Source organism: Gobius niger, assembly GCF_951799975.1.
Source record: "Gobius niger genome assembly, chromosome: 15".
In the NCBI taxonomy this organism is placed as follows: Eukaryota; Metazoa; Chordata; class Actinopteri; order Gobiiformes; family Gobiidae; genus Gobius; species Gobius niger.
In genome coordinates, this window is record NC_136866.1 from 31,398,752 (window position 1) to 31,414,927 (window position 16,176).

Here is a 16,176-nt window from a genome sequence, read left to right on the forward strand (position 1 = left end):
GAGCTAAACTATGAAACTCCGACTGCAGAATTATACTACGAGACGTCACTGGAGACGAACAGGCCGTTATTTGCCTTCACTGGGACAGAAGCTCAGACCACGCCCACAATGACCTTTAACCTGAGGCCCCGCCCAAAACAAACGACTCACTAACAACCGTTTGTTTCACAGGCAGGTTTTGATGATGCAAACACACAGTTTTAGTCCACACAGTGCTACCATGTGGAAAAACAAACATATATGTTGCATAAAAGACGATGTTTTATAGGGACTTTGAAAAAGGGCAATAGTTGTTTGATGGTAAAATACTGCACTTATAAAACAAACTCCATGTCCTTAAAGCGATTCTTCTGCTCCGATAAACCTGATCAAACCACACCTGCCACATTCAGCTCTAACACATTCAGCTGTAACACCGGCCGCTCCGGCTTTACTGAACATCATCATTTCTTACATGGAAAACGGAATAATTACAAGTTCTTTCCTTCCCCGTGAAAAGGAAAGGATTTTCTCCAAATTGGTCAAAAACTGAAAACTGCAGAATAAGATCCAGATATTTATCATTTCCGCTCCTGAAATGAAAGAGCTTTAAAACCATGAATGATGTAAAACCTGGTAAAGAACCTTTAAGAATTAGAAACACATTTAGAGATAACGAGTGTAAACTTTGTCAGATTCACATCGAATCTCAAGAACATTTATTTTATGAACGTGAAGACATTTTGATTTATACGACGGTAAAGAAACATGTGCCCGTGTTGGATTATTATTGTGTCAGAGCATTTAGGAAAGACAAAAAGGTAGAATATATGTGTAATAATGTGATCATTCTGAGTAAATGTTATTTATAAAAATGAACTGATGTCCTTGTGTAAGTCTGTAATGTAAAAGTGCCTTAAAACTATGTGAAAAAGGATCTGTATATATGAAGTATCTGTATATGTGAAGTATCTGTATATATGAAGTATCTGTGTATATGAAGCATCTGTATATATGAAGTATCTGTATATGTGAAGTATCTGTATATATGAAGTATCTGTGTATATGAAGTATCTGTATATGTGAAGTATCTGTGTATATGAAGTATCTGTATATATGAAGTATCTGTATATGTGAAGTATCTGTATATATGAAGTATCTGTGTATATGAAGCATCTGTATATATGAAGTATCTGTATATGTGAAGTATCTGTATATATGAAGTATCTGTGTATATGAAGTATCTGTATATATGAAGTATCTGTATATGTGAAGTATCTGTGTATATGAAGTATCTGTATATATGAAGTATCTGTATATGTGAAGTATCTGTATATATGAAGTATCTGTGTATATGAAGTATCTGTGTATATGAAGTATCTGTATATATGAAGTATCTGTATATGTGAAGTATCTGTATATGTGAAGTATCTGTGTATATGAAGTATCTGTGTATATGAAGTATCTGTGTATATGAAGTATCTGTATATATGAAGTATCTGTATATATGAAGTATCTGTGTATATGAAGTATCTGTATATATGAAGTATCTGTGTATATGAAGTATCTGTATATATGAGTGACCCGAGGCTCCTTCACTTGTTCAGAGTCGACCCAAATATCTGCTCATGTTTCAGTCACAGTTTGAATCTCTTTAACCTCTGAGAGCATTTTCTCCAGTTCAGCTTTACCCAAATCCTGTCGGCCAGTGGAACACCTCATTTGAAAGCTAAGATCTACAAAACTCATGTAAATGGAGCTTTTTCCTCACGTCATTTTTTGGGTCTTAAACTCATTTTTGTCACTTTTAGGGCTGAAACAACTAATCGATGACTAAAATAGTTTAATCGATTAATCGTTTCTAGTAAACACAGACTCAAATAGAGCAAAAAAGACATGAAAATTATGTATTTTGGATGAAAACCTGCTTTGTTTTTAAAGTTTGGCTCTGCAGTGTTTTGTACATCATAAATGTCATAAATATCTGTCTGTGTCTCGTCCAATCAGAAGCAGAATCAGCACAAAGAGCCTCCCACAAATGTTTACTTTAATCAACATGTTTACTCCATCAACATGTCCTCAAGCGGCGCCACTTTAGCTTTATGTGATGAAAAAATGAAGAAATACAATTTACAACTTTCACAGCCAAGCGATTAATCGTGAAAATAATCGGTAGATAAATCGATAACCGAAATAATCGTTAGTTGCCGCCCTAGTAACTTTTTTGTCTTTTTTTGTAGTTTTTCCGTCCATTTTTTGTCACATTTTTGTCATTTTTTCATCATTTCTTTTGTCAGTTTTTGTCAAAGTTTTATCACATTTTGTCAATTTTTTGTGACATTTTTGGCACTTTTCATTAATTTTTGTCATTTTTTTGGTCAATTTTTTTATCATTTTTTTTTCCATTTTTTTTTTCATTTTTTAAATAATTTTTATCTTTTTTTTTTTTCATTTTTTGTTAATTTTTTGTGACATTTTTGGCACTTTTCATAAATGTTTTTTTGTAATTTTTTTGGTCGTTTTTCCGTTCATTTTTTCTCACTTTTTTGTCACATTTCTCTATTTTTTTGTAATTTTTTAATAATTTGTTAGTAATTTTTTTGTCTTTTTTTTAGCAATTTTTTTGTTAATTTTTTGTCACTTTTTTGTCAATTTTTCGTCCATTTTTTCTCCATTTTTTGTCAAATTCTTATCACTCTTTTGTCAATGTTTTCTCACTTTTGTCACATTTTCATCATTGTTTTCGTCTCAGTTCTGTTGCTGTTTTCTCACCTTTTTTCCAGAAGCTTTTGGATTGGGGTAAAGCCAAACTGGAGAAACTGTGCTCGGTTCAGGTGGGAGTTAAAGGGTTAACTGTCTTTATTTAGTTTGAACAAGCTTCGGACAGAGACTATGATCAAACACAGCAGTTACAGAAGCACAAACAGAAACAAAAACAGAAATAAAAACCGAAATAAAAACTCGTGTAAACAGGGCCGTGTAAAAGTTTGGCATTTGGTTTCGGTAAAGTTCACAAACTCACACCCCTGAAACCTGTGACGTGTAAACTCTGCATCAGAATCAAACCCGTGTTTCTGACCGAGACCAGTTTCAAAAATCACACGTTACTGACCAGAACCCCCCCCCCCCGGACCCCCCCACAGTAACGCCCGGGCCAAACGCCTGGAGAAACACGGCTTACCTCCGACTCTACGCGATTACAGGCCGTGAAAACAGCTCCAAACGCGGGCACATCGTGAGTCCAGGTCCGGGGGGGCTCCGGGGGGGTTACGTGCAGGTCTCAGAGGTTTTTACTCCATGTTTCCAGAGTTTTACACAGTTGTTTCGAGCCGCAGACCAAAAAAAAAAAAACAGCAGCGCAATGTTTTTAATCCAACCCGGAAACACGTGACCGGCCCCGCCCCCGAGGAAAACTCCCGACTCATTTAAATAAAACTTTATTTAAACAGACAGTCAATAATCATAATAACCTTTAACCTTTTATCTCTTTTTTTAAATTTTACTTTAGTCTTTTTTATTTTTGTCACTTTTTCTTGCCGCCATTTTGTTCCGTTTTCTTCTCGTTTTTGTCCCTGTTTTGACACGTTTTCCAGAAGCTTTTAGATTTGGGTAAAGCCAAACTTGTGTCAGTGTGAACAGTGAGTGGCGGTGGTGGGAGGGAGGAGCCGATGGCGCAGGCTGGTCGCATCACTTCCGTCAGGCTGCCCCAGGGCGGCTGTGGCTTCGTATTTAACACGTGTTTAATGTGTTTCAATGTTGGATTCGTTTCTCAGACACATTTTACCAACGGGAGCAAAGAAAACAAAGGAAAGTAGCCAGAGCCATGTTTTTACACAGATCATCTTTTACAACACCAGCCCCCCCTCATTTAGCTCTTCTTTAGTCCAGGTCTCCCCCCCTCATTTAGCTCTTCTTTAGTGCTGTTTTCCTGCTGCGTGGCTGAGGGTTTGAAGTCAGTGACCACAGCTCTTGGTTTGGTCATTTAAGTGTCAAAAACAAAGCTAAACATAGAGTTGTTAAACAGTAAAATAACAAGAACAAACAGTTTATCTCAGCGTTACAGTAAAGCAGTCGTGTCTGTGTGAAGATCACAGATGATCCGCTGTCCCGTCACTCTGAGCGCCTTCATCAGGGCAGAGACACAGACTCTTGTTCTCTTTGCATCACGGAGCTGAATAAGCTGTAAGTATTAATGTTGTTCAGAGAATAGACTTTAAAGCAGCTCTGCTCGTTACAAGTCTTTTCATGGTTCAGCACCAAAGTCCATCTCTGACATGTTAGAGCCGTATGAACCATCTCAGGGAGGGGCCTCCTGGTGGTTCCCAGAGTCAGGACTAAACACGGTGAGGCTGCATTTCAGTTTCATGCAGCTAAAATCTGGAACAGTCTTCACGAGGATGTGAGACAGGCCTTAAATCCAGGCTGAAAACAGTTCTTTTTGCCGATGCAAATGACTGAAAGTATTTTATCTGCACTCTCGCCTTTTACTGTAATTGATTAATTTTATGTTTATGTTTTTATTGATTCTATTTGTTTTCTTGTATTTATGCAACTGTGAAGCACTTTGAACTGCCTCGTGTATGAATTGTACAAATAAACTTGCCTGGCCTTCCTTTTTCCTTTCCTTAATGAAGTGAACGTGCTGCTGCTGTGTCTGCAGTGAACTGACTTATAATGAACTGATTTATAATGAACTGACTTATAATGAACTGATTTATAATGAACTGATTTATAATGAACTGATTTATAATGAACTGATTTTTATAATGAACTGATTTTATAATGAACTGTAAAACCATATCTGCTTCTAACCAGCTGGAAAAATGAGTCCACATGTTCATTTCTACTCGTCTGGACTATTGCAGTTCTCTGGTCTTGATGCTGCATCGTCGTTTGTGACTCGTACAGAACGCAGCTGCATCAGGCACTATGACCACATCACTCCTGAGCTACAGTCTCTTCACTGGCTCCCGGTGGCTTCAGGACACAATTTAAAATCCTATTGTTGGTTTTTAAATCACTGAATGGCCTGGCTCCAGAGTATCTGTCTGACATGTCTGTATTCTCCTGTGAGGGCCCTGCGGTCATGTGACCGGTCATGTGACCTGTCCCCGCTCTAAGAAACAAACCCGAGGTGACAGAGCGTTTGCAGTCACTGGACCCAAACTCTGGAACGAGCTCCCTTTGAGCATCGATCAGCCTCATCCATCGAGAGTTTTAAGTCACTCTTAAAAACACGCCTCTAAACACTGGCTTTTAACATGAGCTGAGTTGATCATTCCATGTTGTTATTTGTACGGTGTGTATGTATATATATATATATATATATATATATATATATATCTTTGTCTCTCACTGAAACATGTACAGCACTTTGGGCAGTGTCAACTGTATTTTAAATGTGCTTTATAAATAAACTTTGACCTTGACCTTGATTTTATTATGAACTGATTTTATTGTGTACATTTCTGGGCAAATGTATTAGAATGTGTGAGAAGCCAAAGGCACATTTTGTGCCTGGTAGACAATAAAGTTGTTTCTATTCTATTCTAGTCTCTCTTTAGTCCTGTTTTAGTCCTGGTTTAGCCTCTCTTTAGTCCTGGTTTAGTCCTGGTTTGGTCTCTCTTTAGTCCTGGTTTAGTCCTGGTTTAGTCTCTCTTTAGACCTGGTTTAGTCTCTTTTTCCCGTTGTTTCCACAAAGACCCAGAGCAGTTTTTTTTTCATCCACATCTTTATTAGAAAAATATCTTTGTCTCTGTACAATATAAAACAGCAGAAATAACTATCAAAATAAAACATGTGACCCTCCAAAATAAAACATCTGACCCTTCAAAATAAAACATGTGACCCTCCAAAATAAAACATCTGACCCTCCAAAATAAAACATGTGACCCTCCAAAATAAAACATGTGACCCTTCAAAATAAAACATGTGACCCTTCAAAATAAAACATCTGACCCTTCAAAATAAAACATGTGACCCTCCAAAATAAAACATCTGACCCTCCAAAATAAAACATCTGACCCTCCAAAATAAAACCCACAGTCCATAAAAACAGTGTAAAAGTAACAAACTGTACAAACGCAAAGTTCATGTTTTACTTTCAAATAAAGACGTCGAGTAAAGTTTATGTTTTTATTTAAGGTGCAACGGCTTCAAAGCAACAAATAAACAATTAAAGAAACTAAACGGAACAAAAGGATTAAAAAGTAAAGAGGAGGAGACGCTGCAGGAAACAGGAAACAGGAAACCACTGTCCCTTCAGGTTAAAAACAGGAAGAGAAAAGAAACACGTCAAGATGGAGAACTTCCTCTGACCTCTGACCTCCCACAGCCAGGGGGCGCCGGCTCCCCCTCCCCTGCCTCAGTCTGACTGCAGACAGACAGTGCGCCCTCTGCTGGCAGGTGATTTGGTTTGGTCATGATGGACGTCGTTCTTTCTCACAAAGAGAAAAACATTAAAAACTTCTGAATGAAAAAGACAAATATAATATAATATTATAATCTTCATCTCTCGTCTTTACAGTTTCCTGTTTCTGCAGCGTCGCCTGAAAAAGAAAAACGGCCTAAACATGTGGGGTTTGTGGAAGACGAGGATCAGATGAGGATCAGACGAGGATCAGACGAGGAGCGGAGTGAGGCGCTGGGTTTAGTGAGTCTATAGAAGCAGCGGTGGCAGAGTGGTTAGCTCCTCTCAGCCTCCTGTAGTGTCTGAATAACGGTGAGTTCAAATGACCTTTGACCTCTGAACCCCCACCTGGACTGAGTTTCTCCAGTTCAGCCTGAACCCACCGGGATACCAGGAGGTATCCGGAACAGATGTCCGAGCCACCTCAACTGCTCCTTTCAGTCGTGAAAAAAACATTTCTAAAAAATTCAAAAAAAATTCAAAACATTTATTTAAAAAATGTCAAAAAATGAATTTAAAAAAAATGAAAAAAATTAATAAAAAAATGTTAAAAAATGTTAAAAAAATGACAAAAATAAAAAATGTAAAAAGCGACAACAGCATGGGGGAAGAGATCCTTGTAGATGAGTTTTGTGAGTCTTTCAAATGAGGCGTTACTCAGTCAAGACGCTTTTAGATTTGGGTAAAGCTGAAGTGGAGAAAATGCTCTGGGTTCAGAGGTTTCTAAGTGGAGTTTATCTCCGATGTTCAGGAATGTGGACAAACATGTTTTTGTGCCTTTGTGCAGCCGACAGACCTGAGGAGGAGCTGGAGGAGCTGGAGGAGCTCGGAGCCTGGAGGAACATCTGATGGTTCTCAGGATGTTTCTCTGAGGCACAAAGGAGATTTATCCAGAGAGTAACTCCAACATGAGCGAGCTCCAACATGTGTGAGCTCTAACATGTGTGAGCTCCAACACGTGTGAGCTCCAACATGTGTGAGCTCCCTGGTCTCCTCAGGTCTCCTGCTCAGCAACATCTACTGAAGCCCAGACGGAGCCCGAGCTGCAGTGTTTGTAGCATAATGTTTGTAGCATAATGTTTGTAGCATAATGTTTGTAGCATAATGTTTGTAGCATAATGTTTATAGCATAATGTTTGTAGCATAATGTTTGTAGCATAATGTTTGTAGCATGTTTGTAGCATAATGTTTATAGCATAATGTTTGTAGCATAATGTTTGTAGCATGTTTGTAGCATAATGTTTGTAGCGTAATGTTTGTAGCATGTTTGTAGCATAATGTTTGTAGCGTAATGTTTGTAGCATGTTTGTAGCATAATGTTTGTAGCATGTTTGTAGCATAATGTTTGTAGCATAATGTTTGTAGCATAATGTTTGTAGCATAATGTTTGTAGCATAATGTTTGTAGCATAATGTTTGTAGCATAATGTTTGTAGCATAATGTTTGTAGCATGTTTGTAGCATGTTTGTAGCATAATGTTTGTAGCATAATGTTTGTAGCATGTTTGTAGCATGTTTGTAGCATAATGTTTGTAGCATAATGTTTGTAGCATAATGTTTGTAGCATGTTTGTAGCATAATGTTTGTAGCATAATGTTTGTAGCATAATGTTTGTAGCATGTTTGTAGCATAATGTTTGTAGCGTAATGTTTGTAGCATGTTTGTAGCATAATGTTTGTAGCGTAATGTTTGTAGCATGTTTGTAGCATAATGTTTGTAGCATGTTTGTAGCATAATGTTTGTAGCATAATGTTTGTAGCATAATGTTTGTAGCATAATGTTTGTAGCATAATGTTTGTAGCATAATGTTTGTAGCATAATGTTTGTAGCATAATGTTTGTAGCATGTTTGTAGCATGTTTGTAGCATAATGTTTGTAGCATAATGTTTGTAGCATGTTTGTAGCATGTTTGTAGCATAATGTTTGTAGCATAATGTTTGTAGCATAATGTTTGTAGCATGTTTGTAGCATAATGTTTGTAGCATAATGTTTGTAGCATAATGTTTGTAGCATGTTTGTAGCATAATGTTTGTAGCATAATGTTTGTAGCATAATGTTTGTAGCATAATGTTTGTAGCATAATGTTTGTAGCATGTTTGTAGCATAATGTTTGTAGCATAATGTTTGTAGCATAATGTTTGTAGCATAATGTTTGTAGCATAATGTTTGTAGCATAATGTTTGTAGCATAATGTTTGTAGCATAATGTTTGTAGCATAATGTTTGTAGCATAATGTTTATAGCATAATGTTTGTAGCATAATGTTTGTAGCATAATGTTTGTAGCATAATGTTTGTAGCATAATGTTTATAGCATAATGTTTGTAGCATAATGTTTGTAGCATGTTTGTAGCATAATGTTTATAGCATAATGTTTGTAGCATAATGTTTGTAGCATAATGTTTGTAGCATAATGTTTGTAGCATAATGTTTGTAGCATGTTTGTAGCATAATGTTTGTAGCATAATGTTTATAGCATAATGTTTGTAGCATAATGTTTGTAGCATAATGTTTGTAGCATGTTTGTAGCATAATGTTTATAGCATAATGTTTGTAGCATAATGTTTGTAGCATGTTTGTAGCATAATGTTTGTAGCATAATGTTTGTAGCATAATGTTTGTAGCATAATGTTTGTAGCATGTTTGTAGCATAATGTTTATAGCATAATGTTTGTAGCATAATGTTTGTAGCATGTTTGTAGCATAATGTTTGTAGCATGTTTGTAGCATAATGTTTGTAGCATGTTTGTAGCATAATGTTTGTAGCATAATGTTTGTAGCATAATGTTTGTAGCATGTTTGTAGCATAATGTTTGTAGCATGTTTGTAGCATAATGTTTGTAGCATGTTTGTAGCATAATGTTTGTAGCATGTTTGTAGCATAATGTTTGTAGCATAATGTTTGTAGCATAATGTTTGTAGCATGTTTGTAGCATAATGTTTGTAGCATGTTTGTAGCATGTTTGTAGCATAATGTTTGTAGCATAATGTTTGTAGCATAATGTTTGTAGCATGTTTGTAGCATAATGTTTGTAGCATAATGTTTGTAGCATGTTTGTAACATAATGTTTGTAGCATAATGTTTGTAGCATAATGTTTGTAGCATGTTTGTAGCATAATGTTTGTAGCATAATGTTTGTAGCATGTTTGTAGCATAATGTTTGTAGCATAATGTTTGTAGCATAATGTTTGTAGCATGTTTGTAGCATAATGTTTGTAGCATGTTTGTAGCATAATGTTTATAGCATAATGTTTGTAGCATAATGTTTGTAGCATGTTTGTAGCATAATGTTTGTAGCATGTTTGTAGCATAATGTTTGTAGCATAATGTTTGTAGCATAATGTTTGTAGCATGTTTGTAACATGTTTTTAGCATGTTTGTAGCATAATGTTTGTAGCATGTTTGTAGCATAATGTTTGTAGCATAATGTTTGTAGCATAATGTTTGTAGCATGTTTGTAGCATAATGTTTGTAGCATAATGTTTGTAACATGTTTTTAGCATGTTTGTAGCATAATGTTTGTAGCATGTTTGTAGCATAATGTTTGTAGCATGTTTGTAGCATAATGTTTGTAGCATGTTTGTAACATGTTTTTAGCATGTTTGTAGCATAATGTTTGTAGCATGTTTGTAGCATGTTTGTAGCATAATGTTTGTAGCATGTTTGTAGCATAATGTTTGTAGCATAATGTTTGTAGCATGTTTGTAGCATGTTTGTAGCATAATGTTTGTAGCATAATGTTTGTAGCATGTTTGTAGCATAATGTTTGTAGCATGTTTGTAGCATGTTTGTAGCATAATGTTTGTAGCATAATGTTTATAGCATGTTTGTAGCATGTTTGTAGCATGTTTGTAGCATAATGTTTGTAGCATGTTTGTAGCATGTTTATAGCATGTTTGTAGCATGTTTGTAGCATAATGTTTGTAGCATGTTTGTAGCATAATGTTTGTAGCATAATGTTTGTAGCATAATGTTTGTAGCATAATGTTTGTAGCATAATGTTTGTAGCATGTTTGTATCATAATGTTTGTAGCATGTTTGTAGCATAATTAGCATAATGTTTGTAGCATAATGTTTGTAGCATAATTAGCATAATGTTTGTAGCATAATGTTTGTAGCATAATGTTTGTAGCATGTTTGTATCATAATGTTTGTAGCATGTTTGTAGCATGTTTGTAGCATAATTAGCATAATGTTTGTAGCATAATGTTTGTAGCATGTTTGTAGCATGTTTGTAGCATAATGTTTGTAGCATAATGTTTGTAGCATAATGTTTGTAGCATAATGTTTGTAGCATGTTTGTAGCATGTTTGTAGCATAATGTTTGTAGCATGTTTGTAGCATAATGTTTGTAGCATAATGTTTGTAGCATGTTTGTAGCATAATGTTTGTAGCATAATGTTTGTAGCATAATGTTTGTAGCATGTTTGTAGCATGTTTGTAGCATAATTAGCATAATGTTTGTAGCATAATGTTTGTAGCATGTTTGTAGCATGTTTGTAGCATGTTTGTAGCATAATGTTTGTAGCATGTTTGTAGCATAATTAGCATAATGTTTGTAGCATGTTTGTAGCATGTTGGTAGCATAATGTTTGTAGCATGTTTGTAGAATAATGTTTGTAGCATAATTAGCATAATGTTTGTAGCATAATGTTTGTAGCATGTTTGTAGCATGTTTGTAGCATGTTTGTAGCATAATGTTTGTAGCATGTTTGTAGCATAATTAGCATAATGTTTGTAGCATGTTTGTAGCATGTTTGTAGCATAATGTTTGTAGCATAATGTTTGTAGCATGTTTGTAGCATAATTAGCATAATGTTTGTAGCATGTTTGTAGCATAATGTTTGTAGCATAATGTTTGTAGCATGTTTGTAGCATAATGTTTGTAGCATGTTTGTAGCATAATGTTTGTAGCATGTTTGTAGCATAATGTTTGTAGCATAATGTTTGTAACATAATGTTTGTAGCATAATGTTTGTAGCATAATGTTTGTAGCATAATGTTTGGACTGGACTCTGATACGGCGACCGCATCCCTCACCGATCCAGCTGTCGATCTCACACTCCATCCCTCAGAGAACATGGCCCGAGATGAACTCCTCCCCCTGAGGCGAGGACTCTCCCCCGACCTGAGGAGGGGAAGATGAACTCCTCCCCCTGAGGCGAGGACTCTCCCCCGACCTGAGGGGAAGCAGAACCAAGGCCTCGGATTTGGAGGGTAAATTATTGGGGAAATATTCCTCCCGCGGGAGGTGTTCCAGGCATGTCCTAGTGGGACGAGGCCTCGTGGACCCAGGACACACTGGTGGGACTATGTCTCCGAGCTGGCCTGGTGCCGGGCTGGAGGAGGTCGGGGTCCCCCCAGAACAGCTGGAGGAGGTCGGGTCCCCCCAGAACAGCTGGAGGAGGTGTGGGTGGATGGTGAAGTCTGGGTGTCTCTGCTGAGACGCTGCCCCCCCGACCCGGCCCCGGATAAGAAGAAAATGGAGGTATTTTCCCCATTTCTCACCAATTTAATCAACGTTTTGCCCAATTTTTTTTAACAGAATTTTTCCTTAATTTCCCAAATGTTTCCCACATTCCTGGACATCATAGATGAACTCGCGTTATTCTGTTTTCTGGTTCTAGAGTCAACGACACATATTTGAGTATCGGGGAAAATCGTTCAGGTATCGGTATCGGATAAAGCATCATGAAAGGACTGGTTTGGGAGAAATGTAACGGGTCATGAAGGACCTAAACGCTTCCTCACGTCTTTCCCGAAGCCCTGGATTTGGCGAAGTAAGAAAGTCAGATCTGAGGGTCAGGAGGAAACTAAAGTCCGGGTCACGTGAACCTTCAGGAGCCGACTAACCACTGTGCCACCCCCGGGGCTGGAGGTAGAGGCCGTTAAAGGGACCGTCCGCAGACTCCGGCGCCCGGCGAGCTCGGCGTCCCGTGGCTCCGGGTGAGGGCGCCCCCTGCTGGGCTTCAGAGGCAGTCGTCGTCGTAGTCGAGCCCCAGCGCGTCGTCCTGCTCCAGCGACAAGAGACACAGTTAGAGACGGTTACCACGGCGACGGGAGACACACCAGAAAACCAGGAGGACAAGATGGAGGCGGAGACATGCACGAGAGGCTCAGGGGTCAGGGGTCAGGAAGGACATTTCAAAGAGTTCCTTCCTCCTGATATTTAGCATTTTCACCCAGCGTTTATTTTTGTCATTGGAGATAAACTCTTAAAGGGATAGTCCTTTCCTCGTTATCCAGAGTGTTGCTGATTTATGGAGATAGGTTTTTTTTGTAATTCATGCAGTTGTTATACTAGAAGAGTTTCGGGGCGCTAGGCTAGTGTTAGGCTAGTGCTAGGCTAGTGTTAGGCTAGTGCTAGGCTAGCACATTAGCCTGGATTAAAAACAGTGTGACCCGCTCCACCGGTCACTTCTAACACCAGACTAACTGAATGTCTGTGTCCATAGAATCATGTTTGGAATATAACTGACCTGCATCACATGAATGATCACATTCTGAGGGACTATTTTCTCGCAGATCACTCCGCCGCCGCGTAGCTCATACAGCCACGAAGCTGAGGCTCAAATACAAGCTCTTCTAAATGATTCTATGGACACAGACATTTATCTGGTTAGTCTGGTGTTATAAGTGATTTGCCACACACTGTTTTTAATACAGGCTAATGTGCTAGCCTAGCACTAGCCTAGCACTAGCCTAGCCTCACAAAACTCTTCAAATATAAGAACTGCATGAAGTACAAAAACAAAATATCTCCAAAAATCAGCAACACTCTGGATAACTATTAGAGTTAGAGTGACCACTGAGCGAGCGGTCAGTCCGTTACTGTCCATCACAGGGGCCTGGAAGAACCTCCAGGATCAGATGTTTAAGACAATGGATCCTGGAGTCAGACGCTGCTGTGATGGAGTAAAGTAAAGGTGCTGACGGCTCACACAGGGTCACATACGCACAATTATCAACCCATAATGCACCTCTACTCGCCCAAAACAATGATTTAATGCCAGTTTGAGTTGAATCTTTAATGACTTTTAAAGCTTTTTAATGCACTGCAGAAACCCTGAGGAAGGACTTTCAAAGATGAGCCGGGCTCAGAGTTTGAATTCCCCACGAGGGGCTTTTCTGGTTTCAGCTCGTCACGAAAACATCTCAAATACTGAGGCTGAAAATGATGAAGACGTTACTGACATTAATCCACTTTTCTGAAAGTAAATATGAACATTAATAACTCACAAACAGATCAATGAAACATCAGAGCTGCTGCAAAATCAATAAATATTAAAACAAGGAAATGTGCTTTTAGAGAAATATCGGGCAAGAAGTGGAAACACGTTATCGAGACGCGGCGACGAGAGAGGAGGAAAACCGAGAACCGAGAGGAGGCGGGACTAAATGACCCCTGAGCGAGGAGGAGGCGGGACTAAATGAGCCGTGACCTCTCAAGAGGAGGCCCTGACCCCTGAGCGAGCACACTGGGATACGAGGGTAAAGCTGGGGTACGGTCGAGGTAAAGTCGAGGTAAAGCTGGGGTAAAGTCGAGGTAAAGCTGGGGTAAAGTCGAGGTAAAGTCGGGGTTAAGTCGGGGTACGGTTGGGGTAAAGTCGGGGTAAAGTCGGGGTAAAGTTGGGGTAAAGTCAGGGTAAAGTCGGGGTAAGGTTGGAGTAAAGTTGGGGTAAAGTTGGGGTAAAGTCGAGGTAAAGTCGGGGTAAAGTTGGGGTAAAGTCGAGGTAAAGTTGGGGTAAAGTCGAGGTAAAGTCAGGGTAAAGTTGGGGTAAAGTCGAGGTAAAGTCGGGGTAAAGTTGGGGTAAAGTCGAGGTAAAGTTGGGGTAAAGTCAGGGTAAAGTTGGGGTAAAGTCGAGGTAAAGTCAGGGTAAAGTTGGGGTAAAGTCGAGGTAAAGTCGGGGTAAAGTTGGGGTAAAGTCGAGGTAAAGTTGGGGTAAAGTCGAGGTAAAGTCGAGGTAAAGTCGAGGTAAAGTCAGGGTAAAGTTGGGGTAAAGTTGGGGTAAAGTTGGGGTAAAGTCGAGGTAAAGTCGGGGTAAAGTTGGGGTAAAGTCGAGGTAAAGTCAGGGTAAAGTTGGGGTAAAGTCGAGGTAAAGTTGGGGTAAAGTTGGGGTAAAGTCGAGGTAAAGTTGGGGTAAAGTTGGGGTAAAGTCGGGGTAAAGTCGGGGTAAAGTTGGGGTAATGTTGGGGTAATGTTGGGGTAATGTTGGGGTAAAGTTGGGGTAAAGTCGGGGTAAAGTCGGGGTAAAGTCGGGGTAAAGTTGGGGTAATGTTGGGGTAATGTTGGGGTAAAGTTGGGGTAAAGTCGGGGTAAAGTCGAGGTAAAGTTGGGGTAAAGTTGGGGTAAAGTCGAGGTAAAGTTGGGGTAAAGTCGGGGTAAAGTCGGGGTAAAGTTGGGGTAATGTTGGGGTAATGTTGGGGTAATGTTGGGGTAAAGTTGGGGTAAAGTCGGGGTAAAGTCGGGGTAAAGTCGGGGTAAAGTTGGGGTAATGTTGGGGTAAAGTCGGGGTAAAGTCGGGGTAAAGTTGGGGTAATGTTGGGGTAAAGTTGGGGTAAAGTCGGGGTAAAGTTGGGGTAATGTTGGGGTAAAGTCGGGGTAAAGTCGGGGTAAGGTTGGGGTAAAGTCGGGGTAAAGTCGGGGTAAGGTTGGGGTAATGTCGGGGTAAAGTCGGGGTAGTCGGGTTAAAGCCGGGGTAAAGTCGGGGTAAAGTCGGGGTAAGGTCGAGCTCAGGTTTGGGTAATGTCGAGGTAAAGTTGGGGTAAAGTTGGGGTAAGGTTGGGGTAAAGTCGGGGTAAAGTCGGGGTAAAGTCGGGGTAAAGTCGGGATAAAGTTGGGGTAAAGTTGGGGTAAAGTCGGGATAAAGTTGGGGTAAAGTCGGGATAAAGCTGGGGTAAGGTTGGGGTAAAGTCGGGGTAAAGTCGGGATAAAGCTGGGGTAAAGTCGGGGTAAAGTCGGGATAAAGCTGGGGTAAAGTCGGGGTAAAGTCGGGATAAAGCCGGGGTAAAGTCGGGGTAAAGTCGGGGTAAAGTCGGGGTAAGGTCGAGCTCAGGTTTGGGTAATGTCGAGGTAAAGTTGGGGTAAAGTTGGGGTAAGGTTGGGGTAAAGTCGGGATAAAGCTGGGGTAAAGTTGGGGTAAAGTCGGGATAAAGTTGGGGTAAAGTCGGGATAAAGCTGGGGTAAGGTTGGGGTAAAGTCGGGGTAAAGTCGGGATAAAGCTGGGGTAAAGTCGGGGTAAAGTCGGGATAAAGCTGGGGTAAAGTCGGGGTAAAGTCGGGATAAAGCTGGGGTAAAGTCGGGGTAAAGTTGGGATAAAGCTGGGGTAAAGTCGGGGTAAAGTCGGGATAAAGCTGGGGTAAAGTCGAGGTAAGGTTGGGGTAAAGTCGGGGTAAAGTCGAGGTAAAGTCGGGGTAAAGTTGGGGTAAAGTCGGGGTAAAGTTGGGGTAAAGTTGGGGTAAAGTTGGGGTAAAGTCGGGGTAAAGTCGGGGTAAAGTTGGGGTAAAGTCGGGGTAAAGTCGGGGTAAAGTCAGGGTAAAGTTGGGGTAAAGTTGGGGTAAAGTTTGGGTAAAGTTGGGGTAAAGTCGGGGTAAAGTCGGGGTAAGGTTGGGGTAAAGTTGGGTTAAAGCTGGGGTAAAGTCGGGGTAAAGTCGGGGTAAGGTTGGGGTAAAGTTGGGTTAAAGCTGGGGTAAAGTCGGGGTAAAGTCGGGGTAAAGTCGGGGTAAAGTCGGGTTAAAGCCGGGGTAAAGTCGGGGTAAAGTCGAGCTCAGGTCTGGGTAATGTCGAGGT